The sequence below is a fragment of the Mobula birostris genome, chromosome 2, assembly GCF_030028105.1.
Source record: "Mobula birostris isolate sMobBir1 chromosome 2, sMobBir1.hap1, whole genome shotgun sequence".
Taxonomy (NCBI): Eukaryota; Metazoa; Chordata; class Chondrichthyes; order Myliobatiformes; family Myliobatidae; genus Mobula; species Mobula birostris.
The window spans coordinates 116,681,616-116,709,433 of record NC_092371.1 but is presented as its reverse complement, the minus strand read 5'-3'; the positions used below and the strand labels follow the sequence as shown (position 1 = coordinate 116,709,433).

The window sequence follows — 27,818 nt, the reverse complement described above, 5'->3', positions numbered from 1 at the left end:
GGTGAGGGGGCAAAAGATCGCATTGCACTTAAACAACATTTGGATGTGTACTTAAAGAATACAGGGCAGCAGGCCCACTTCCGGGGTAAATTCAGTAGTTCATTATCCTCTAATACAAATAAGATTGGCTGAAAGACCTCATGCTCTGGTAAATTTTTCTCTGTTCCTTTCTCAATATTTCTTTCTCAGTGGCTTCCAGACTGATGATCCACACGTTTCCTCAAAGACTCCATTCCACAGCCAGTCAAGAGCTCTACTCTATCTTAACTTGCCATTGACATCAAGAACCTCAACAATGGCCTGCCTTAACTAGGCATTATGTCAAAGGAGATGTCTATTATTCCTGGTGTCCTGACTAATAGATGAGAAACAGTTTACTCAATTGTTGTGAAATGGCTGGCCGTGCATTCATGTCACCACCCTTCAGAGATGGGTGTTCAGGGCATTGGAATGAGTCAAGACTCCCTTTCCTTTGAGAAGGAGCATTTGTTAATCTAACTTTGCTTCTTCTGGAGGACAGACATCTTACTGGTTCCTCTTCATCAGAAAAGAACTGACCATTTGATGTTATCACCTATAAATCAGCTGTAGAGACCATGCAGTGCTTCAGAACAAAATAAACAATTGGTTAATGGGGTGACCCTCAGTAAGAAACCAACCTGATGTTCACATTGAGGAATAACGAAAGGTCTCCTAGTTTTTTTCCTAATAAGACCATTTTTTGTCAATATAATATTTATGAAAAACTTCCCCCCCCCCCCATACAATCTGAGCAGCCTTTTGTAATCCCATGCTGAGGCCAGGCAGGATACCAGTGTCTATAGGAAGTGGTATCAGAGAATTTAGAAAAGAATATTGGTGTGCAATGAAGTCAAATTTTTTTACAAAAGGGAAATTCTGTTTAGCTACGCTGTCGGAGTCTTTTTAAGATTGTAATTAGCACACCAGATACGAACAAATCAGTTACTGTAGTGTCACAAGAGATTGCAGGTGCTGGAACCTTGATCAGCAAATGATCTGCTGGAAGAGCTCGGCTGGTCACGCAGCAACTATGAATTCATGGAGCTTCTGCAGATGAGGAAGAAGGTCCCCTTACAGGACTTTGAATCAAAATGTTGACAACTCCCCCCCCCCCACCACCCCACACAGATCCTGCTCGACCTATTGATTTCCTCCTGCAGATTGTTGCTGGAGCTAACTTGATGCTGACTTCAGTAAGGCTCCAGGGTGGTATTATTGAGTAACGTACTGGAATGGATATTGGGCTAGTTAACAGACAGAAAGCAGACAGCAGAGAGAGGCAGGTAATATTTGGCATGGGAGGGAATGACGGGGAGATATCACAGGGAGTGGTGCTGGGACGTCACAGTTGTTGACAAGCTGCTTCACTGATTGGAGTGGGTGGCATATTGATTATTTTGAGTGGCATGCTCTTTCTCCAAGTTTAAATGTACATTATAATTCAACTTCAGCCTACATGTTAAAGACCCCTGGGGTGCTGAGTTTTCAGTACCAGCCATTAGCTTCTTTTTCACTTGTTTCTCAATGCTCAGATGGGTCAAGATATGGAAGCTCCCAGTTTTCTTTCAGTGGAAACATATCGATAAGGACTTAAAATGCTGTGACCTACCAAAGAGGGAGAGAGATGGGGAAACGAGCGTGAGTAGAATGAGCAGCTCCATTTTTGATGGCATGGACACAATGGGTTGAATGGCCTTCCTTGTACCATAAATTTCTATTGTTCCATCATTCACCTCACTAAGTCCAAGCTGGCAAGACAATCCATTAGTCCATTCTCCTGCTCTATCCCCATGAACCGTCTAATATCCTTTGGAAATTATTGTTTACTGTATCTCCACTTCCACCACCTTCATAAACAACTTCTTCCTCATATCATTCCCTAAATCTCCTGGTTGAAGCACTCAATCTGTTTCCCTTGCATCATCTGCTGCTGTGGTTCCCTGACAGCAGACCACTGCATACTTATGCACCCAAAGTCAGATTTAGTGAAAGGTCTTGGGAGAGAGGCTATGTCGGTTGCAAGCTGTTGGCGGAGACCCACGTCCCATTCAATGCATACTCACACTCACTGGCCACTCATCTGCACCAGCACCTGTTCAACTCTCATATGAAGGGTCTAACTGGAAGGACAAGTCTCAGTCTGTGCTCGAGATCCTCATTGTCTGTGTAATGAGTTTAGTGAAAATCGTGCAGCCTCTACAATGAATAGACATTGAATGTAAGGTGCACAAAAGGCTCGGACCAATGGAGTGGATGGAGGCCAGTTGCCATTAATGGAATTTGCACCTGAGATTGTGCCTCATGGATACCCCATCACAACTCTGAAATAATCCCTGGTCCTTTCAGTTGGGTTCCAGTTGAAACTCCCCACTGTACAATCTGTTCCTGAAAAACACACCTCATTGAAGAATAGTAGATGCCTTGGTTGAATGTCCCTAAGATATTTGACTCTGGGAAGGCTCCAAACTGCTTGAAGATTATGGGTTCAAACCAAGCCTCAGAAACTTAAAGTTGCAGTGTTGCATTGTTAGAAGTGAGATCTTATTTGACCTCTTAGGTGGCTGTAAAGGAACTGAAAACTGAAGGACAGCTTCAGACCGACTGGTATCAGACTTTTGAACGGTTCTCTCATATTCTAAAAAGGTGAACTCATGAACTCACAGTTGGCCTCATCATGGCCCTCGCACTTTATTTGTCCACCTGCACGGCACTCTCTCTGTATCTGCCGCACTCTATTTTGCATTTTTTTTACTGCTTTAGTGTGATGATGAATAGCATGAAATGTCTGGATGGCATACAAAACAAAAGCTTTTGACTGCATTTTGATACCTCTGACAATAATACACCAGTATAGCCCTAAACCAATGTTATGTTGAAGGGCAGAGGAAGTCTCCCAGAGCTGTTGGCAGCACTCAACCAACCAACTCAAAGCTCAACCCATAGCACTAAACTTAGTTACTTAGTCACGTTGCCAATCTTGGAAGCAGTCCAGCGAATGTTCATGACACCTCCTCTGTGGCAAGGACATGCTTCGTTTGGCAAGGTGAATAAAGCTACGTAGTACTTCACAGTACTTGGTGCAGTCTGTCCAAAGCCTTGTACAGAGGTGAACTCACCTACCCTTTTTCCCAGGGAGGGGGAATTACAACTAGAGAGGGGAAGGGTTTGAAGGGACCTGAAGGGCAACTGCTTCACACGAGGAATGGTGCATACAGTATGTGCAACAAGCTGCCGGGGAAAGTGTCTGAGGCAGGTACAATGCAGAAACAATATTCAAAAGATACGTGTCAAATGTGTGGGCTACTTCCTGGGCACCATTATGAAGGCGACTCCTGCGAGCAGTTCCGATGGAAACCATCAAATCCTCCCATTTCAGTCTGCTACAGCTGAGAACCACAACTACATCTAAGGTCTGTCACTACTTGTTTAATTCAACTCCCTTATATATATAAAATTACTGTAATATATGGCTTTCTTTCTATTATTTTGCATTGTACTCCTGCCACATGACATATGTCGGTGATATTAAACCTGAACCCTGATATTTATTTGTTTGTTTGTTTGTTTGTTTATTTATTGGGTTGCAGTGTGGAACGGAGCCTTTCATTTCTTCAAGCCACACTGCCCAGTAACCCCCTTGGACTGTGGGAGGAAACCTGAGCACCGGGAGGAAATCTACGTGGTTACGGGGAGAACGTACAAACTCCTTTCAGGCAGTAGTGGAAATTGAACCCCGGTCACCTGCACTGTAAGTCGTTGTGTTAACCAACTTGGTTGATACCATGGTTAGCATGAGTGAGTTGGGCTGAAGGGCCTGTTGCTATGTTGTATTACTCTATGACTCCAATTACTTGATATAAGGAATGTCATGAACTGCAAGCTCTTCCTTCTACACAGTGGTCTCCGTTTCTTCTTGAGGCAGTGCATTCACTAGCATAGAAAGAAATTAACTTCAGCAATTACTGTTCAATAACTGTCAGGACTCAGTTGGGAGAGATGGCTTGATTGAGTTTTATTTTCTTGTGTCCATTGTTTCTTGCTGACACTGATATTCCCTCTCAGCTCAGGTCATCAAAAACATTGCTGGTGCGTCTCCTTACTCTTCATAAAACCAAAGTCAGGCAAACAATCAGTGTCAGCAGTGAAGGAGGAATGAGCCAGGACATCACTCACAGTTATTGCTTCATATCCCTAAGTGCCACCAATCATAATGAAACCAGAACACTTTCATTGTCAGACACCCCCTTGACAGCTCAGAAACCTTCCTGAATGAGGCTCTGACTTTTGTAAAGACTACAAGCTTAAGTTTTCCTTCATTGCTAAGGAAATGAGCAGAGAGAGAGGACAGAAAGTCATGAAGGGGCACAAACTACCCCTTTCCTTGTGGAATTGCAGCCACTGTCTAGGTGCCCCCCCCCCGCCCTAAGATTCAGGAAGATCACCAGTCATTTAAACTAATAAGCAAAGATGTTCTATTTTGCCAAGCGCCATTTCTTGCAGTGACGTTCTCTACAGATTCTGCCCAAGAACAGAATGTTCTACCCTGTACATTCCCACAGTATACAAGTGAGCAGCTGATTACACAGCACTCTTACCCAATATCACAAATCCCACAGCCACATCCATTGGCTGGGAATCTTCCAAATAGGCAGCCAAGTGCTGACACAAAAGGTTCACCAAGTTAGTGCATAGCCCTTCGATCTCACGGGGGCCCTGATGGTGCACAGTGTGTTACATCCAGTGAGAGAATAAGGCTGAGCCGGAGAACCTGACATCCAGGCAACACTTTCTATTGTAGCTTCGAGGAACGAGCCAGCTTCTCCTGTGCTCCCCTTCCTAAGACCAAAGCCAATCCAACATTCAACATCTTACCAGGAAATCAGAAGACTTAAACGACTCAGCAAGGACCTCAAGAGCTGGGTGAGACTATGTATGGCTTTTCAAAAAAGTCATGTCCCTCTCAATTTGAATCTGCCGAACCAGCCATCCATTCTGGCTCCTTTAGATTATCAGCACATCTGCACTGCTGATGCCAGGTGAAGCTTTCAGCTCTGCAAAATGCCAACTCCACTGGGCATCTGAATATCGGAACCTGAATATGGCCACTCTCCATTGACAGCCACTGGGCTTCCACCATATCACCTCACCAGCCCTGCGTTTATTTGCCAATTCTACAGAACGCTCACTCGTTGTTATGTAAGGGTGATCCCTGATCTTGAATCAATCAACTTTTCTTCTCTGTACCAATGTTTTCTTATCTAATTACAGACTGGTTACAATATGGAAGAAGGCTGTTCAGCCCATCAAATAGTGCTAGCTCGAGATAAGAGCAATCTGAATAGTCCTGCTGTTTGGACGATTTAAATGCCGGGCCAGGTGGATTGAAAAGGCAGAGTGTTGGGACTAGAGGTAAGGGTCAAGCTGGTTCTGCTCATTGCTCCACTTATCGCTACACTGAGCAGGGGCCGTGGGCCTGCTCCAGCTGCTCTTGAGCTCTGTGACATTTTGCTCCACTGCGTGATGAACTGAGGCTGAGGCTGTGGCCTGCTTCGGCTGCTCCAGGCTTCATGTCTCAGGACTCACTTTTGTTCTGAATGCAACTTGCTTATTTCTCTCTCTCTGCACATTGGGTGTTTGTCAGAATTTTTTATGGGTTATCTTTGGGTTTCTTGTTTAGTGGCTGCCCATAAAGAGGCAGATATAAGGATGTATAATGTATACATATTTTGATAACAAATGAACTTTAAACTTTGTTACCTTCCCTGTTAAATTCCCATTATTTTGTTCCCTTCCATTCATTTTTAAGTACTACCAGTTTCAACTTCTAATGCTAGCAGTGCATTGCGGACTCTAATCATTCATTGTTTTGTTTTGTTCTTTTACCAAGCACCTTTATTCTATGTCCTCTGTTCCTTGAACCTCAGTAGAACTGTTACTCCCTCTGCTCACTCTGGATCCTTCAAGCTTTGAAATACCTATATTAGATTCTTCTCAAATTCCGTCCAAGGAGAACAACCCTAATTATCCATGCAACTAGTATTCCTCATCGTTGAAATTATTCCAGTAAATCTCTTCTGCACCCTCTCGAACACCTTCACATTTTTCCGCAAAGCACAGCACTAGAACTGGATACATTACTGTGGGTGACACAGTGCTTAATTAAGACTTGTCATGTGTTCCTCGCTCTTGTACACAACGTCTCTATTTATAAAACCCAGGATCCCATTAACTTTGTTAACCACAACCTGCCTGACTGATCGATGGGCATGTACCCTCAGTCCCTATTTCTGAAACCCTTTTTAGAATCTTGCCCTGTAGTATGTATCATGTTCCTTCCTTCATCGTGACAAAATGTAGCACTTTGCATTTTCCTGCATTAAACTTCATCCGCCACATGTCCGCCCATTCTACCAGCCTGTTTATATCCTCTTGAAGCTTGTTATTATCATCCTCACAGTTCATTACACTTCTAAGATGTGTATCATCCGCCAATTTGGAAATTACCTCCCATACACTCAATATTAAGAAAAGAAATACTGATCCTTGGGTCGGTACTCTAGTCCATAAAACGTCCATTAATGATTATTTTGTATTGTCAATATGCTAATTTTCAATCCATCTTGTTAGAGCCCTATACATGCCAGGAGCTTCAATCTTGGTAGCAAGCTTGTTATATGGTACTTTACAAACACAAGTGCACAAAAAACTCCATTTCTCTTCACAACATTCACCAAAAAAATCTTTGTCAAATTACTGAGATACAGTTTGCCTTTAATAAACCTTACCAGTTCTCTCTAATCAATCTATGCTTGGCCAAAACACTACTAATTCAGTCCCTGATCATTGATTGCAGAGATTTCCTCACTACCAAGCTTACACTGAGCGGGTTGTAGGTCTGATCGGCTAAGTTTTTCCATAATTTTCCACTTTTATTTCGGCTTTCAAGTTTTTTGGATGTATTTTTGAGAATTCTTGCTGCACACATTGATAAAACGCTTTCAGTCCTCCAGTGCTCAAGCACTGCTCCCATATCACAGCTGGTTGGAAGATTATGGCAAGAGCCACTGCAGGTTCATCACTTCAGCAGCCAGGGGTTCATTTCATCTGGACTCAATGGCTTATCCACTCCAAAGCAGTTGACCTTTCTATCACCTCCCCTTTGTCAGTTTTAATCCATCCATATCTCGCTACACCTTCCCATGTTTAGACTCAGGTCATATTTTCTTCCTTGGTGAAGACTGTCATAAAGTACCTATTTAGCTTGGATAGGGCCAGGCTTCCAGAACATTGTTCAAAATTGGATTCATCCAAGTTTTTTTATTATTATTCATTTATGAGTTGTGGGTGTCGCCAGCTAAGCCAGCATTTATTGCCCATCCCTAGTTGCCCTTGAGAAGGTGGTGATGAGCTGCCTTCTTGAACCACTGCAGTCCCTAAGGTGTAGGTACACCCACAGTGCTGTTAGGGAGGGAATTCCATGATTTTAACCCAGTGACAATGAAGGAACAGCAATCAAGTCAGGAAGGTGAGTGACTTGGAGGGGGATTTCCCAGGTACCTGCTGTTCTCATCCTTCTAGATCAGGGGTCCCCAACCTTTTTTGCACCGCGGACCGGTTTATTATTGAGAATATTCTTGCAGACCGGCCGACGGGGGGGGGGCGGGGGGGGTAGGGTTGCCAACGGACAAGAGTAGCAGTCGAATACGTTGTGTTTACTCAGAGAAAGACTACCATGACCATGAAGCCTTGCGCGGGCACCAGTGCGCATGTGTGACTTGCGCATGCGTGTAGGTGCTGATTTTTTTCTACAAATCGTTTTTGGCGATTCTGTTCACAGGGACGGGGGGGAGGGGTGTTAATCACGACCGGAAGATTGGAGAGTGGCTCATGTTGTTCCGTTGTTTAAAAAAGGATCGAAAAGTAATCCGGGAAATTATAGGCCAGTAAGTTTAATGTCGGTAGTAGGTAAGTATTGGAGGGAGTACTAAGAGACAGAATCTACAAACATTTGGATAGACAGGGACTTATTAGGGAGAGTCAACATGGCTTTGTGCGTGGTAGGTCATGTTTGACCAATCTATTGGAGTTTTTCGAGGAGGTTACCAGGAAAGTGGATGAAGGGAAGGCAGTGGATATTGTCTACATGGACTTCAGAAAGGCCTTTGACAAGGTCCCGCATGGGAGGTTAGTTAGGAAAATTCAGTCGCTAGGTATACATGGAGAGGTGGTAAATTGGATTAGACATTGGCTCGATGGAAGAAGCCAAAGAGTGGTAGTAGAGAATTGCTTCTCCGAGTGGAGGCCTGTGACTAGTGGTGTGCCACAGGGATCAGTGCTGGGTCCATTGTTATTTGTCATCTATATCAATGATCTGGATGATAATGTGGTAAATTGGATCAGCAAGTTTGCTGATGATACAAAGATTGGAGGTGTAGTAAACAGTGAGGAAGGTTTTCAGAGCCTGCTGAGGGACTTGGACCAGCTGGAAAAATGGGCTGAAAAATGGCAGATGGAGTTTAATACTGACAAGTGTGAGGTATTGCACGTTGGAAGGACAAACCAACGTAGAACATACAGGGTTAATGGTAAGGCACTGAGGAGTGCAGTGGAACAGAGGGATCTGGGAACACAGATACAAAATTCCGTAAAAGTGGTGTCACAGGTAGATAGGGTTGTAAAGAGAGCTTTTGGTACATTGGCCTTTATTAATCAAAGTATTGAGTATAAGAGCTGGAATGTTATGATGAGGTTGTATAAGGCATTGGTAAGGCCGAATCTGGAGTATTATGTTCAGTTTTGGTCACCAAATTACAGGAAGGATATAAATAAGGTTGAAAGCGTGCAGAGAAGGTTTACAAGGATGTTGCCGGGACTTGAGAAACTCAGTTACAGAGAAAGGTTGAATAGGTTAGGACTTTATTCCCTGGAGCGTAGAAGAATGAGGGGAGATTTGATAGAAGTATATAAAATTATGATGGGTATAGATAGAGTGAATGCAAGCAGGCTTTTTCCACTGAGGCAAGGGGAGAAAAAAACCAGAGGACATGGGTTAAGGGTGAGGAGGGGAAAGTTTAAAGGGAACATTAGGGGGGTTTCTTCACACAGAGAGTGGTGGGACTATGGAATGAGCTGCCAGACGAGGTGGTAAATGCAGGTTCTTTTTTAACATTTAAGAATAAATTGGACAGATACATAGATGGGAGGTGTATGGAGGGGTATGGTCTGTGTGCAGGTCAGTGGGACTAGGCAGAAAATGGTTCGGCACAGCCAAGAAGGACCAAAAGGCCTGTTTCTGTGCTGTAGTTTCTATGGTCTATGGTCTATGGAATATAGGTGATAAGTGGCTAATACACTCAATTTCATTTCTAAAAGGGTTTATCTAACGAATTTAATATTAAACACACAGCACATATTTTCCTCTCATGAATATAGTGATAAGTCAATTATCAGGGGAGGACAGGGGAGCTTGAAGTAAGTGTTGAACGAACTTCCAGGAGAAGTGGCAGAAGCAGGTTCGGTATTATCATTTAAAGAAAAATTGGATAGGTATATGGACAGGAAAGGAATGGAGGGTTGTGGGCTGAGTGCTGGTCAGTGGGACTAGATGAGAGTAGCCCTTGGCATGGACTAGAAGGGTCGAGATGGCCTGTTTCCGTGCTGTAATTGTTATATGGTTATATAAGTCACTAGTATCATAACATTTACTTAACGTTTGGATATTAAACACACAATACATATTTTCCCTGTATGAACATATAAAATCATTGCAACACACCAATATCGCTGAATCAGTGGGAGCCCTGGGCTTGTTTTCCTGCAACAAGACGGTCCCATGGAGGGGTGATGGGAGACAGCGATACTCGAAGGGGGTTCCTAATGTCCAGTCCATTCCGCAATTTAGTTTTCGTTGCATTTATTGCAGAAAACTCCGCTTCACAGAAAAATGTTGGAAATGGAAGCAATGTTTTCAGTGCTTTCGTGGCTATCTCAGGATATTTAGCCTTGACTTTGATCCAGAATGCCGGCAGAGATGTTATGTCAAACATACTTTTCAGCCCGCGGTCATTTGCAAGCTCGAGGAGTTGATCTCCTGCCCGCACTGACATGGATGACGTGCAGGTAGGTAATGACCTCACGTGCGTTCAAGCTCAACAGTGGGCGTGACAGGGAATGAGGAAAAGTGCGGCTGACTCATATCGCCCAATCATATCGTTCCCTCGCGGCCCGGTAGCACATGCTTTGCGGCCCGGTACCGGTGGTTGGGGACCGCTGTTCTAGATGGTAGTGGTCGTGGGTCTGGAAAGTGCTGCTTTAGGAACTTTATGTGTTGTTGCAGTACATCTTATAGATAGTAGAGAGTATTCCTTTATTTTGCTGACTCCTTTAGCTGCTGGAAGGGCTTTGGGAGGTGAGCACATTGCCACAGGACATTCAGCTTCTGAACTGATTTTCAAAGATATTGAGGCACAGCTGTCTGATAATGTTGAGGAAATAGAGAGGTTACAGAAGGACGTAGACAGATTAGGAGAATGGGAAAAGAAATGGCAGATGGAATACAGTGTCGGCCCATGCACTTTGGTGGAAGAAATGAAAGGTTTGACTATTTTCTAGATGGAGGGAAAATACAGAAAGCTGAGGTGCAAAGGGACTTGGGAGTCCTTGTGCAGGATTCCCTAAAGGTTAATTTGATGGTTGAGCCTGTGATGAGGAGAGCAAATGCAATGTTAGCATTCATTTCAAGAGGACGAGAATATAAAAGCAAGGATGTAAAGTTGAGACTTTATAAAGCACTGGCGAGGCCTGGCTTGGTGCATTGCAAGCTGGGTACCTTATCTTAGAAAGGGTATGCTAAAACTGGAGAGAATTCAAAGGAGGTTCATGAAAATGATTCCAGGATTGATTGGCTTGTCATTTGATGGCTCTGGGCCTGTATTCACTAGAATTCAGAAGAATGAGGTGCGACTTCATTGAAACCTGTCAAATGGTGAGAGGCCTTGATAGAGTGGATGTGGAGAGGATGGTGGGAGAGTCTAAGACTAGAGAACACAGCCTCAGAGTAGAGGGATGTCTTTTAGAATGGAAATGAAGAGGAATTTCTTTAGCCAGAGTGTGGTGAATCTGTGGAATTCTTTGCCACAGGCAGCTGTAGGGGCCAAGTCTTATGATGATGATTATGAAGACACGTAGTAGTCCTCTTTTACTGTCATTTAGTAATGCATGCATTAAAAAATGATACACTATTTCCTCCGGTGTGATATCACAAAACACAGGACAAACCAAGACTGAAAAAACTGACAAAACCACATAATTATAACATATAGTTACAAACAGTGTAACAATAACATAACTTGATGAAGAAGTCCATGAGCACAGTAAAGTTCAAAGTTTCTCAAATGTCCCACATCTCACGCAGACGGGAGAAGGAAGAAAAACTCTCCCTGCAATACCAACCACAACCCAGCTCTGAGTCATCCGAAAACTTCGAGCTCTGATCAGCTCTCCGATACCAAGTACTGAGCGCCATCTCTGTCCGAACGATTCAACCTCCTTCTCGGTCGCCAAAAGCAGGCAAGACCGGGGATTTTGAGGCCTACCCTCCGAAAGATTCCCGACCACACAGTAACGACAGCAGTGGACGGGTGTTTCAGAAATTTCTCCAGATGTTCCTCTGTGCTTTCACGTCCATTCTCCATCAAATCAGAATTGTCCACGACCCCTATTTAACAGATACGACATCATTTTTCACCGGGGGGCTGCGCACACGCGGCGCGCTGCCATCTTCTCCTCCCGCCGTTTTTATGTATATTTAAGGCAGAGGTTGATATATTCTTGATCAGTCAGGGCAAGAAGGGATATATGGAGAAGGTGGGAGGTTGCAGCTGAGAGGAAAATTGGAACAGCCATGATGAAATGGCAGAGCAGACTCAATGGGCCAAATGGCATAATTCTGCTCCTATGTCTTATGGTCTTATGGCCTTATAATGAATAGAATGGTCTAGGCCACACTGGGATTCAGGAGTTCCCAACCTGGGATCCACAGGTTAATGGTAGGAGTCCATGGCATGAAAAAGGTTGGGAACCCCTGCTGGGAATGGTTTCGGTCATAGGGATGGCATAGTGGTAATGAGGAACTCGAAGCAACTTCGGGAGCTGTTCACACTGTTTCCATTTCACGATCCTGAGCGTGAACAGCCCCTGAAGTCACTTTCTTTCCATTTACTGAGTCTTAATGTTACTCTCCTGAGCTGCTAGAAGTCTCAGCTCATCCCCTGCTCACTTTTCCACCACATCTGTTGACCACAAACTGAGGAAATTGCTTCAGCAGGTGTATGAAAATGTCGCGACCCAAAAGTGAGGATTAGGAAGACATTTTCAATGTAATTATACAAACGGATTTTCCTTTACCAGGGTATGTCCAGTGCCACTTCTAGTAGATGACAAAATATCCATCAAAACCAGAGCATTTTAGGAGTGAGGTCAGAGGTGGAGTGACACCTCAGGGAATCAAATCACTTGACTTGGCTTTAGGTACTTACCAAATGGAATTTTCACAAGCACACTTGTGAGATTTTAGCATGTTATGTTACAACTGTACAAAACACTGCTGTGGCCACACTTGTGTTCAGTTTTGGTTGCCCTGCTATTTTATCTAATTATTTTATTTTATTGAGATACAGCTCAGAATATGCCCTTCCGACACTTCGAGCCATTCCGTTCAGCAACCCCTCTCTATTTAACCCTAGCCTAAACACAGGAAAATTTACAATGACCAATTACCCTGCTAATATGGGAGGAAACCGGAGCACCCAGAGGAAACCCATGCCGTCACAGGGAGAAGTGTGGGAGAATGAGGAATGATGTTAGCGACTTGTATAGGCTTTTGAGGAGCACAGATACGATGAATGTGCATAGTCTGGTTCTCCGAGTTGGAGAATCAAAAACTGGAGGACATAGGGTTAAGGTAAGTGGGGAGAGGTTTAATAGGAACCTGATGAGCAGCTTTTTCACTCAGAGGATGGTCAGTATGTGAAATGAGCTTCCTGAGGAAGTAGTTGAGGCAGGTACATTAACACCATTTAAAAGATGTGTTGGCACATGGCCAAGTGGTTAAGGCATTCGTCTAGTGATTTGAAGGTTGTGAGTTCGAGCCTTGGGCGAGGCAGCATGTTGTGTCCTTGAGCAAGGCACTTAACCACACAGTGCTCTGCGACGACACCGGTGCCAAGCTGTATGGGTCCTAATGCCCTTCCCATTGGACAACATCAGTGGCGTGGAGAGGGGAGACTTGCAACATGGGCAACTGCCAGTCTTCCATACAACCTTGCCCAGGTCTATGCCCTGGAAACTTTCCAAGGCGCAAATCCATGGTCTCACGAGACTAACGGATGCCTGTAAAAAAAAGATACCTGCACAGGTACATAGCTAGTAAAGGTTTAGTAGGATATGAGCTAAATGTGTGCAAATGGGATTAGCTTAGGTGAGAATTTTGGTTTCCATCAACCAGATGGACGGATGGGTCTGTTTCTGTGTTGCATGACTATAATTAAGTTTAACTTAGTGGAGACCCGCATATTAACAGCCACTTCTTTGGGACACTCACCAATCAATGGCTAAGCTTACAACAGCTGCACAGGAGCTCTGAGTGTATCTGCTTTGATCAACTCTAGAGCGTGGGTCCTTTCAGTAATATTTGTAGATTTTCGATGTATAAAGGAGGGATGTTGCTTAAAGGGTAAGTTTTGTGCTCAAGTCACCAGACAATAGTGTAGCAATAGTGGGGCTAATGAACTACCTTCAAACCATCAGACATGGCAGGGAGTATTCAATGACCATTACACTCAAGCTGATAACAGGTAAAATTGGGACTGCTTCAAGGTTTTTTCAAACAGTAATCATTCCTTCTATCACACAATGACATAGCATAGCCATTTGACTTGTCTTCTTTTTGCTGTCACTTTGATGAATGACAGGGCGACAGGACCCTGAGTCATTTTAAAACCCAATTTACCACTGAACTTTCTAGCCAAAGAAGGAAGCTGTTCTGTCCATAACCAGGCCAGATTTTTTTCCCCTCATACCATCTCCCCAAGTGATCTTTCAGATATCCCCTGAAAGTGACAGCCGCTTCTCCTTCCACTTCTCTTTCTGGCAGTGAGTTCCAGATCTCCACTACTCAACATCTTTCCGTATGTGAAGTGAGACTGGGATATTTCTCCATTCATTCACTTCTCCAGGCAGGCAAGCAGCACCACTGGTGATTCCCATACAAGAAATGACCAGGCCTGTTTAGTTGGTTACTCATCAGGGTAAGTGGAGGAGCACTGATCAATCTTTTCCCACCGCTCAATTAACTTACATCTTCTTTCCACTCCCTGTTTCATTCCCTCCCCATTAATGATGTCACCGCTAAGAGAAATGGCTCTTTACTGTTTGCTTTATCGAGGTCTGTCCAAACCTTATTTGGTAATTAATATTAAGTCTTATTTGATATTCTGTCAGATCACCAGCAGGTGGTAAGAGTGAGCTCCCTCACCTCTGCCCCTCTGACCCTCAACACAGGTGCCCCTCAGGGCTGCATACTAAACCCCCTCCTTACTCTCTGTATACCCATGACTGTGTCACCACCTACAGCTCCAAACTGCTAATTAAATTTGCTGATGACACTACACTGATTGGCCTAATCTCAAATAATAATGAGGCAGCCTACAGAGAGGAAGTCATCACGTTGACACAGTGGTGTCAAGAAAACAACCTCTCCCCCAACTTCGCAAAAACAAGTTGGTTGTGGACTACAGGAGGATTGGAGACGGGCTAACCACTATTGACATCAATGGATCTGGGGTTGAGAGGGTGAACAGCTTTAAGTTCCTCGGCATTAACTCACCAAGGCTCTCACGTTGTCTGTACACACCAGCTGCGTGGTGAAAAAGGCACAACAGCACCACTTTCACCTCAGACGGTTGAGGAAGTTTGATATGGGCCTCCAAATCCTAAGAACTTTCTACGGGGGCACAATTGAGAGCATCCTGACTGGCTGCATCACTGCCTGGTATGGGAACTGTACCTCCCTCAATCGCAGGACTCTGCAGAGAGTGGTGCGGATCTGTAGATGTGAACTTCCCACTATGCAGGACATTTACAAAGACAGGTGTGTAAAAAGGGCCCGAAGGATCATTGGGGACCTGAGTCACCCCAACCACAAACTGTCCCAGCTGCTACCATCCTGGAAATTGTACCGCAGCATAAAAGCCAGAACTAACAGGCTCTGGGACAGCTTCTTCCACCATTGACTATCCTGTTGTACCTAAAACTTTTTATAAATTACTATAATTGCACATTGCATGTTTGAACGGAGACATAACGTAAAGATTTTTACTCCTCATGTATATGAAGGATGTAAGTAGTAAAGTCAATTCGATGCAATATATTAAATTTTATATGGTAGCGTAGCAGTTAGCGCAATGCTATTACAGCTCGGAGTGTCAGAGTTTGGAGTTCAATTCTGACGTCATCTGTGAGAGTCTATATGTCCTCCCCGTGGAGGTCGTGGGTTTTCTCCGGCTGCTCCGGTATCCTCCCACAGTCCAAGAAGAACCGGTTCTTATGTTAATTGGTCATTGTAACTGTCCCGTGATTAGGCTAGGGTTAACTAGATGGGTTAGGCATGTGGCCAAGTGGTTAAGGTGTTCGTCCAGAGATCTGAAGGTCGCTAGTTCGAGCCTCAGCTGTGGCAGCGTGTTTGTGTCCTTGAGCAAGGCACTTAACCACACATTGCTCTAGTGTCTGAGTGAGGAGTGGCGCCCCACACAGACTTCCAATCTGCGCCTTGTAAGGCACGAAAATGTCCAACGCAGGCCTCTCATGGTCTGAGTCGACGTTCCCTCCTCTAAATAGATAGATTGAGGCCAGCCAGACTTGAAGGACACCGTATCTCTAAATAAATAAAAATTATACAGTAAATCTGCCCTCAATCTCATGTATTTCAACAAAAACAACTTCAGCCAGAGAGTCTTCCTAAGATATCCACGATTCTCCAACCCTGTTGTAAATCTCTACACCGAGAGCTAACTTTACTATTTTGTAATGACCGGAAACATACACAGTACGTTAGCAGTGATTCCACTGGTGCTTCAGACTTTTCCAGCAAGCATGACCTCTCGGCTCTTATATTCCACACAGCAGCCAATAAAGGTAAGTATTTAGCTCAAGGGGAGGGTCGCGACCCAAAATGTCAATTGTCCATTTCCTCCCGTACCTGCTGCCTGACTTGTTGAGTTCCACCAGCCTTTTTGTGTTACTCCAGACTCCAGCATCTATGGTCACATCAACACTCACAACACGCTGGAGGAACTCAGCAGGTCAGGCAGCATCCGTGGAAAAGATCAGTCGACGTTTCGGGCCGGAACCCTTCGTCAGGACTGTAGAGGGAAGTGGCAGAGGCCCTATAAAGAAGGTGGGGGGAGGGTGGGAAGGAGAAGGCTGGTAAGTTCCAGGTGAAAAACCAGTAAGGGGAAAGATAAAGGGGTGGGGGAAGGGAGGCAGGGAGGTGATAGGCAGGAAAGGTAAAGAAGGAATAGGGGAAAACACAATGGGTAGTAGAAGGAGGCGGAACCATGAGGGAGGTGATAGGCAGCTGGGGGAGGGGGCAGAGTGAAATAGGGATAGGGGAAGGGAGGGGGAGGGAATTACCGGAAGTTGGAGAATTCTATGTTCATACCAAGGGGCTGGAGACTACCTAGACGGTATATTAGGTGTTGCTCCTCCAACTTGAGTTTAGCCTCATCATGGCAGTAGAAGAGGCCATGTATGGACATATCTGAATGGGAGTGGGGAAGCAGTTGAAGTGGGTGGCTACTGGGAGATCCTGTCTGTTCTGGCAGACGGAGCAGAGGTGCTCGACATGTCACATGTCCTGAGGCTTTATTTTTTTGTGTGTGGTTTATAGGCAATGTTGTATTTCTGAAAATTGTTCTAAAACACAGCATATATAACATCAAACATTCAACCCTCATTGACATTCCTTGTTACTGACACGGTAGAAATCTGCCCTGGTTGAACAGGAAGATCCAGGCACTCAAATACAGAATTTTGTGCAAGTCGGCCGCCATCACAAAGAACTCACAAGAGTGATTCTGGGGAGGGAAATAAGATATGAATGCAAGGCTTAGACTAACTCTTCACCTCCCTATCCATGCCCCCCAGCATACTTGTTTTTTACTTAAATAACGAAGGTAAGTATAAAATCTGCAAGTATATTAGACAGAGGGGAAAGCAGAGGATGATGGAGATTCCACAATGGACGGCCATAAAAGGAAATACTCAGCATGATGAACGATTATTGCATGCACTGCTGACATCTAAGCTGAGTTATTCATGGTGCAAAAGGATTTTCAAAGTTAGCAACAGGAAAGACTTTAAAGGGGTAGCCTACAGCTGGGTTTCATGAAGCTACTGAAATGAAAGGGTGAAAGGGTTGAGGTGCATGGTCAGGACTCTGTGTGAAGTAAGCACAGCCATAAAGAACCGCATCCTCTTGTTGCAAGGAGAGGAGAGTGGAAGTGACAGCGAGACAAGATGTCAGGTGGAAGCCCATGTTTCCCTCAACACTGCTTTAAACAGTCCAGTTGTCCAGCAGCTGGCCAGAGAACAGCTCACGAGTCCAGCCAGAAACAGGGAAGTGCCAACCATACATGGCCATCGGCAGGGTTGAACATGCGGCCCGCAATAAATAACTGTAATTTCTGAAACTACACAACAGCTGACAACCGTCCAGCTAGATAAACAAATGAATCACGTAGCTAAACCAAACATTACATCCAATACAGCAAGCAATCTGATTTAGAGTAGGAGCTAACGTTTCAGCCTGGGTTCAGCTGGTAGCAGATTTTCCATCTAAGTCACGAGTTCAAAGGGTATTGATCCCAAAAATCAAGGCAGGTACACATGGACAGGGCCAACGAACTTAACCTGTTCTTTAACAGATTTGACATTGTGGCCCCCGCCCATCCCCCACATGAGCCATCTGTTGTCGGTCCCCAACCAACACATATTCCACTCTCCCCTCCTACCCCTCCTCACAGTCCTCCACCCTGCTCTCATGACTATACCCCTTCCCCACACGAAACCACCATGGTGGGCTTCACAGCTGAACAGGTGAGAAGACAGCTGAAACGTCTCAACCCAAGCAAGGCTGCAGGACCGGATGGTGTCAGTACCAGGGTGCTCAAAGCCTGTGCCCCTCAGCTATGTGGAGTACTTCGCCATGTATTCAACCCGAGCCTGAGGCTCCAGAGGGTTCCTGTACTGTGGAAGACGTCCTGCCTCGTCCCTGTGCCGAAGACGCCGCGCCCCAGTGGCCTCAATGACTACAGACCAGTGGTATTGACCTCCCACATCATTAAGACCCTGGAGAGACTTGTTCTGGAGCTGCTCCGGCCTATGGTCAGGCCACACTTAGATCCCCTCCAGTTCGCCTACCAGCCCCGACTAGGAGTTGAGGATGCCATCGTCTACCTGCTGAACCATGTCTATGCCCACCTGGACAAGCCAGCAAGCACTGTGAGGGTCATGTTTTTTGACTTCTTCAGTGCGTTCAACACCATCCACCCTGCTCTGCTGGGGGAGAAGCTGACAGCGATGCAGGTGGATGCTTTCCTGGTATCATGGATTCTTGATTACCTGACTGGCAGACCACAGTACGTGTGCTTGCAACAGTGTGTGTACGACAGAGTGATCAGCAGCACTGGGGCTCCACAGGGGATTGTCTTGTCTCCCTTTCCCTTCACCATTTACACCTCGGACTTCAACTACTGCACAGAGTCTTGTCATCTTCAGAAGTTTTCTGATGACTCTGCCATAGTTGGATGCTTCAGCAAGGGAGATGAGGCTGAGTACAGGGTTACAGTAGGAAACTTTGTCACATGGTGTGAGCAGAATTATCTGCAGGTTAATGTGAAAAAGACTAAGGAGCTGGTGGTAGACCTGAGGAGAGCTAAGGTACCGGTGACCCCTGTTTCCATCCAGGGGATCAGGGTGGACATGGTGGAGGATGTTCTACGAGTCTGTGGTGGCCAGTGCTATCATGTTTGCTGTTGTGTGCTGGGACAGCAGGCTGAGGGTAGCAGACACCAAAAGAATTAACAAACTCATTCGTAAGGCCAGTGATGTTGTGGGGATGGAACTGGACTCTCTGACAGTGGTGTCTGAAAAGAGGATGCTGTCCAAGTTAGAAAATAGGTGCAGGAGTAGGCCATTTGGCCCTTCGAGCCTGCACCGCCATTTATTATGATCATGGCTGATCATCCAACTCAGAACCCCGCCCCAGCCTTCCCTCCATACCCCCTGATCCCCATAGCCACAAGGGCCATATCTGACTCCCACAAGGGCCATATCTAACTCCACAAGGGCCATATCTAACTCCCACAAGAGCCATATCTAACTGACCTATGTGATCCTTAGTCTGGGACAGAACAGAAATGGGCTCCTATACCCGTTACATCCTTCTTATCAATCAATCTACAGTACTGTGCAAGAGTTTTAGGCACGTGTAAAAAATATCTGTAAAGCAAAGCAACACACATCAAAGTTGCTGGTGAACGCAGCAGGCCAGGCAGCATCTCTAGGAAGAGGTACAGTCGACGTGCCCTCGTACTCCATCCGTTATTTATTTATATACACACATTCTTTCTCTCTCTCTCTCTCCTTTTTCTCCCTCTGTCCCTCTGACTATACCCCTTGCCCATCCTCTGGGTTTTCCCCCCTCCCCCTTTTCCTTCTCCCTGGGCCTCCTGTCTGCATACCATCTTGGACAATGTCTCCCATCCACTACATAATGTACTGGGTGGGCACAGGAGTACATTCAGCCAGAGACTCATTCCACCGAGATGCAACACAGAGCGTCATAGGAAGTCATTCCTGCCTGTGGCCATCAAACTTTACAACTCCTCCCTCGGAGGGTCAGACACCCTGAGCCGATAGTCTGGTCCTGGACTTATTTCCTGGCATAATTTACATATTACTATTTAACTATTTATGGTTTATTACTATTTATTATTTGTGGTGAAACTGTAATGAAAACCAGTTTCCCCCGGGATCAATGAAGTATGACTATGACTATGACTATTTGCCCTGAGAAAGCCCTGCACTGTTGGGAGAGCCGCTTCTTGAATTTGTCCCTTTAAATCACAGCATTGTAAATGTCTTTAGACCAGGACTTCAGAATATTCAATAGGCACCCAACTGTTTAGTGTGGGTGCATCATCCAATGCCTCTTGTTTTCACCCCCTCCCCCCCAGGTCCCCTCACCAAGACCCCACCATTGTGCTTTTTGCCTTCCAGGTAGCCAGGAGCTCTTGGTCACTCGGGCCACACAGCAATAAGCCAACGCAGTACGCCAAAGGACAGAGGAAATTCTCAAGTCTTGAGGTACGAGTGGCAGAAAATCGGGCGTAAAACTGTGGCAAAATCTCTGTTTGCAGAAGAGGAAGAGAGATTCTGCATCTCTAGGAGTGAGCTTCTGTTGTTCTCTCACATTAACAATGCTAACAGCTAAGGATTGGTTCTCCCTAGAGAAAATGCTGTCTCTCCACTTTCTCACACCTTTGTTCAGACGGTGGGAAAATCCAGAAAATTCTCTGCCTTCTGTAGTAATGACTACATTTCTAATTATCAGGAGATTTATTATTAAACAACTGAGCTGTTTCCATTACCACTGCAGTAAGTCGGCATGGTGGCGTAACCCGATGAGGTCACTGGACTAGTGGCCAAAGTTGTGAGTTATTGACGTCAAGATCAAAAGCAAGAGGCCATAGCTTTAAGCTGAGAGGAAGGAGTTTGAAAAGGGATTAGTAGGATAAACATTTGACACAGATCGGTTGATATTTGAACGCGCTTCCAGAGGAGGCAGTGGAATCCAATACAATTACAAAGACAAAGAGAAATTTAGACAGTCACTAAACTAGGCAAGACATAGAAGGAGCAACAAGCTCAGATCTGTGGGGAGAAAAGGAATTGTTGGCATTTTGCATTGAAACGGGGAGTCATAAGATCATAGAGCACTGCAGCACAGAAACAGACCCTTTGGCCCATCTAATCCATGCTATACTATTATTCTACCTAGTCCCATTGACCTGCACCTGAACCATAGCCCTCTATATATACCCCTGCCATACATGTACTTAATAAACTTCTGGTGCATGGTTTCAACCCGAAGCATGTACAATTCTTTCCCCTTTCTGCCTCCCCACACCACCCCTCCCTCCTGCTTGGTCTGAGGAGTTCCTCTGTCAGGTTGTTTGTTGCTCCAAGTTCTGGCATCTGCAGTCTCTTGCATCCCCGGGACGTGGTCCAAATGCAGGCAAGTCCAGATGGTCAATGAAGGTCGGCAAGGGTGTGATGGATTGAAGAGCCCGTTTCTGTGTGTCTTAAGTCCTTGACTCTGACGCACAAGTTCAGTTCTCATCAGTGGAAACTGGGGGGGGCGAATTTCAATTGAATGTAAAAAAATGCTTAGACTAAGAATGCAGGTCTCCGTAATGTCCAGGAACTATGGCCCTGTTGCAAAACCAACCTGATGGACAAATGACCTTGAGGAAAGCGCATTTACAATCCGTATTTGGTCAAAATGGGTCTTTCTGCTGCCTCATGAATTCAGAGCTGATTAGTGTTGGAAAACAAATAGTAGCGTTGACTGTGACACCCACACTCCTCCAACAAATAAAAAGTAAACACTATCACCTAAGTAAAGATAATCATATTTTAATAGTAAAAATGTCAGCACCATAGTAACTGCAACAATACTCTATTTTAGTATTAGGACTATGACAACAGCAGCTCTACAGTGAGGGTTGGACTATTATAATATCTCTATGGAAACTGTAGCAGAACAGTAACGTTTGTAGAATAGCAATATTATCTCTGTAGAATCGGTGGCACTTCAGTGACAGCGTGAAAATTTATGGCACTGGAGGAGGTGATGGCACCATGGAGTCAGACAGCAAGAAAGCAGAGATCCTTCGTTCTAAGTGGTCCACGCTGACCAAGGTGCCGTCCTGGGCTGGTCCCCACTTGCCCATGTTTTGCCCATTTCCCTTTTCTATCCATGCCCCTGCCGTATTTCTCTTAAATTTTATTACTGTTCCCACTTCTACCACTTCCACTGGCAGGTCATTCCATATACCCACCACCCTATGTCTTTCCCCTTTCACCTAAAGCCAATGCTCCCTAGTCGTAGGCTCCTTATACGGGGGGGAAAGACATGATCTTCCCTATGCCCCTCATGATTTTATAGGCCTCTATGAGATCTCCTTCACTCCACGGAAAACAACCCCTTTTCTATCCAGTCTCTCCTTATAACTCAAGTCCTCCAGCCCCGGCAACATCCTTGTGAATCTTCTTTGCGGTCTCTCAAGTTTGTTCAGCCCGTCTTGCCCATGGTTGCCAAATATTGGAGTGACATAAGTCACTCCTACTCCCTTACTCTTGTTCCATAGCCCTGCAGGTGATGACTCTTCAAGTATATTCCAACTATGATAAGGACTTTGTGTGTGAAGGTTATAAAGACTAGCTGTATTTGTCACAAGTACGTCGAAACGTACAGTGAAATGCTTCGTTTGCATTAGCAACCGACACAATCTGAGGGTGTGCTGGGGATTAGCTTGCCCATAACTTAACTAGCCCTAGTCTGTCTGTCTTTGGACTGTGGGAGGAAACCAGAGCACCGGGCGGAAACCCACACGGTCACAGGAGAAACGTACAAACTCCTTACATAGAGCGGTGGGAATTGAACATCGATCGCAGATCACTGGAGCATGGCTGTACCATGCCAGTTTAATATATGCTCCGATACTAAGGGAATCGGGGGGTATTGCAGGAACGTGCTGTTGTTAGAAAAGGTCAGCAAAACTCTCATTGGGTGGTGGAGCAGACACAAGAGGCTGCATGGTCCACACCAGCTCAGATTCCAGCGAGAGTCTCTGTCTCCGCTTCCAGGCACTGAGCTGCAAACTACCCTTGCTCTTTACACAATGACCATAGGCTTAGGGTAAAAGGTGAAATATTTATGAGGAATCTGAGGGAAAACATCCTCACTCAGAAGGTAGTATGAGAGCGGAACAAGCTGTCAGCGCAAGTGGTGAATGTGGGTTCAATTATAACATTTAAGAGAAGGTTGGGCAGTTACAAGGATGAAGTGCTCTGTTTTACATACAAGGTAGATAGAACTAGGCAGAAAACCAGGCTGGCATCTACTAGATGGGCCGAAGGGATTAATTCCTCAACTCCCATCTATTTCTTCCACCAACTCAGAGTAAAGAAACAGCAGCATGATTGATTACAGTAACACCATGGCTATGCTGGTTGTCACAATATATTACATTGGCAGTAAAGACTGTGTCCTAGCGTTAGACGTGTATAATCTGCCACTTAAATATCATATTATCTATCTTCATTTCCATTGCTTTATTACTGCCACTTATCTCACTGCATCTACAGTTTCAATCCTACTAGTAGATTGCGGTGTGGAGATGGGACTATCAGGGTGTTGGGTTGTGAGGAAGTAGTGGGTCGATATCCATTGTTTACTAGTTCAGAGAAGTATGCGGGATGCCAGTTTTGCAGAATGTTCACTGGGAGGTCCTGTTTACAGAAGGGAGCCTTCTAGTTTTACAATAAGTGTCAGAAACCATTGGAACATTCTTAGAATATCAAACATTACCAGGTCCAGATGAATTCTGGAAACTGAATGCTGCATATTTTGGACCTTAAGTCCACTCTTCGCTGAACTCATGGACTGATCTGAAGGCATTTTGTCATTTCTGTTCTAATTATTTCCATAGATTTTTTTTCCAATTTCTGTATTGACTCTGTGCCTTTCAGCTTCAGCTCTAGCAATTTCCCTTTACAATCTATCCTGATGATTTACTAGCTATCTATTGGCCTCCCTGGTGGGTACAGAACAGTGCAGGCCCACGCCTCTCCAATGCTACTGAGAGTCTTTTTCTTGGTATAATTCCATGAGCTAATGAGCCTTGGTTAACCTCACTTGTCCAGTTTTATTACCTATCTCAAAAAGTATGCAGCAAAGTGTAAGTGTTGTTCCTCTACAAATGTGAGTTTATCTGTATTGCAGAAGCTTGAATGTGCTTGGCTCTTTTCTCCAGAAGAAGGGGATGGGAGTAGGGGCAGGGATGATGAGGGAGGTGTGGAGGGAGGAGATTGCAAGGGATGACCGGACAGAGGTCTTTAAATTGTGATGAGCTAGATAGAGATGATTTTACTCCTTAAGGAGATCAAAACTATTGGACATGAATAAGCACTCATAAATAAATCTGATAAGGAATTTGGAAAAACTTTACCAGGAAGTTCTCTCCTCTAGCTGATGGTGGGATAATTTAAAGTGGGGCTGGATAAATCTCTAATAGATTAACAAACAGAAGGGTTTGGAGAAATGGCACAGAAGACTTTCTTCCTCCACCCCCACCAACTCTCTTTTTCCATTTCCTATCTTGGCTCTCCACTTACTCCTTCACCTCACCTGCCCATCACCTTTCTCTGGTGTCCCTCCTCCTTTCCTTTCTCCCATGGTCCACTGTCCTGTCCCATCAGGTTCCTTCTTCGTCATTCCTTTACCTCTTCCACTTATCAAATCACAGCTTCTTATATCACCCCACCCACCCTCAGGTGGTTTCACCAATCGCCTGCCAGCTTGTACTCCTTCCCCTTTCCTCACCTTCTTATTCTGGCTTCCTGTCCCTCCCTTTCCAGTCCTGGTGAAGGATTTCAGCCCAAAACATTGACTGTTTATTCCTCTCCACAGGTGCCGCCTGACCAGCTGAATTCCTCCAGTATTTTGTGTGTGTGCGGCACTGGAGAGGAGTTGAATCCGGCATCGACCAGCCTTGATCGTATTGCTGGCTGGTGCAGGTTTGAAGGCCTGATGGCTGACTCCTGCTCCTATCATGCTCACGTGTAGACAGCGGGTCTGAAGGTGGTGTTTGCTGCAATAGGGAGTAGCTGAGGCCGCAGCTCAGGGGTGGTTAAAGGGAAGCTAGTAGGTACCCAGGAGGGAAGAGTTTACACAGATAGATAGAAGGGTTGTGGTTAAATGGATGGAAGAGGAATAAAACCACTGATATGGACCAATTGATCCAAGTTGCTTGTTTCTGTGCCCCAGGTCATGACCTGACAGAAATAGTCTATATTTTTATAAATGTAATAATTCTATCAATCTAAATTTATTTATTTACTCAGATACAGCATGGAATAGACCCTTCCAGCGCTTCGAGCTGCGCTGTCCAGCAACCCCTGATTTAATCCTAGTCTAATCACCGGACAATTTACAACAACCAACTAAACTGGCAACTGGCATAGTCTTGAACTGGAGCAACCGGAGAAAACCCACATGTCGCAGGGAAAAAGTACAAACTCTTTATGGTCAGCAGAGGGAAGTGAACCCGGGCGCTGGTACTGTAAAGCATTATGCTAACCACTACACTACCATGCCATATGTAATTTGGTATATTCAATAACATTTATTCTATATAATGTTGTTCTTTACTTATGATTTTATATTGATTTATCTTTACAATCTACACAAAGCACTTTGAGCCTGCATCTTAATGTATGAAAAGGTGTTAACTAAATAAAGTTATCATTATTATAAATTTGGCTAAATTTCAGATTCTACCAGATCAGATAAGTGCTGATTGCTGCAGTCCATCATATTGCTTGCAACACTTGATAAAACCAAGAGACCATATGACCCTAGAGCATAAAGCATAGGAGGGAATTAGGCCATTCAGCCCATTGAGTCTGCTATCCACATGTCAGGGTTTTCACATTGATTTACCTAACCACCAGAAGCAGTAATACTCATCATCCTCATGCACCTAGGGCAACAAGGAGAAGCCAGACTTGGCCATTCAGCTCACTGAACCTGCACCATCCAAGGGTTCCCAGCCTGGGGCCCACAGACCTCTCGGTTAATGGTAGGGGTCCACGACACCTAGAAGGTTGGGAACCTCTGGATCGAGATCGTGGTCACTTTCCCACTCAAGCCCCTTGTTTCCTAAATCTCACCTCTATTCTTTTCAGTCTGATCACCGATGCTGCCCCTGAAACATTACCCCTCCCCGCAGATCGGCGCTCCCCACACATCCAGTCACTGCTACCATCAACTCCACACTCACCTCTACCCTGATCAACAACTGCACACCCCGCACAACTGCTATTCCAAAACCCTTCCCACAACGGCTCGTCATCCTCCTGGATCAGCCCTCCTTCCGCAAATCACCACTGCTGTTCCCCATGCCACCTGAGCGTTGTTGCTCAAGCACTCCATCAGCTCCCAGTCACTTGCATACACAGTACGCTAGTGTCATGATTAGCACAGGACTTAACAGGATCAGCGAGCCAGGTTCGATTTCCAGCACTGTCTCAGGAGTTTGTATGTCCCCCCCACCCCCGTGACCGTGTGGGTTTCCTCCAGGTGCTCTGGTTTCCTCCCACAGTCCAAAGAAGTATTGGTTGGTAGATTAATTAGTCATTGTCATTTGTCCCCTGATTAGGCTAGGGTTGAATCGGTGGGGGTGCTGGGTGGCGTGGTTCAAAGGGCCAGAGGGGTCTATTCTGAGCTGTATCTCAATAATAAATAAAAAATTAAAATAATAAGAAAATAAGATGAGCAGGAGTCAGCCACTGGGCATTGCACAATGATCCACCATTATACCTGATTTTCCATCTCACCTCCATTTCATTTACTGTCCCTTCATCTGTTATCAATTGATCCCCGTTTGGAGTGATCCCAGTGCCTGAGTCTCCACATTCCAAAAATCAGCATCCTCTGTGTGAAGAAGTTTCAGCTCTATCCATCCTGTACAGCCTACTGCTGTGAGCCTTGGCACTAGAATATTTAACTTGGGAATTCATGCTCCCTGAATCCACCCTGTTGAGATCTGTAAATTTTTGTAAGATCAACCTGTATTCCCCAGTCCGAGCATGCCAAGAAACTTCAGTGTTTCAAATCCCACCTCGCCAGCTGGTGTTTAGTTGAATATGCAGAAACATCAAAAATATTCACGGGTAAAGGGAACCAAGAGAAACTACTTGAGGCAGGTTAAGTGGAATAGTAATTAAATTTGATTGCTGATTTGAAAAAGATGTCATCACCAATATAATGTCTGTTTGACTTCTTGGATTCAATGTCAATGAGTAGCTTGTTGAATTCAATCCTTTATTCATTGCTGAAATCTGCATAAATGCAGCTTGAGCAATTGACATTGGGTCATCAGGGACATTCGAGCGAGTGTGAATACAGGAATTTGTTTATGCTACTTTTTCTGTCTTGCGTGCTCTTTTGCGAAGGTGCAGGTCCGTAGCAACCTGAATGTGTGTAGTTGCAGGAAGGATGCGGCCGGCTTTGGAAAGGGCGCAAAAAAGAATCAACAGGATCTTCAAAGTTTATAGTCAAATTATAATCGAAGTGTGTAAATCTGGTGTAGGTGTGCTCGATGATGGAGAGGGATGTTAGCTGGATTGTGGTGTATTAGCTATAAGGAAAGAGTGGACAAGCTTGGAATGATTCTTTCTGGAAAGACAATGTATACAACCCTGAGATTCATTGTCTCGTGGACATACTCAATAAATCTGTTGAAAATGACCTTTAGTAGAATCATTGAAAGACTGCACCAATTTGGGAGTTCAGCCAGTGTGAAAAAGACAAAAACTGTGCAGGGACAAAAATAAAGAAATAGTAACAATAACTAAATAAGCAATACATATCAAGAATGTGAGATGAAGAG

General features: G+C 44.9%; 1 long non-coding RNA gene across 1 annotated transcript; it reads left to right on the top strand.

The window, feature by feature from the left end:
* Nucleotides 1-4,703: 4,703 nt before the first annotated feature.
* On the top strand, nucleotides 4,704-26,604 carry LOC140190255 (uncharacterized). The gene is made up of 3 exons (XR_011883573.1): nucleotides 4,704-5,430; nucleotides 20,359-20,445; nucleotides 25,270-26,604. It is a non-coding gene; the product is annotated as an uncharacterized lncRNA (long non-coding RNA).
* Nucleotides 26,605-27,818: the final 1,214 nt, after the last annotated feature.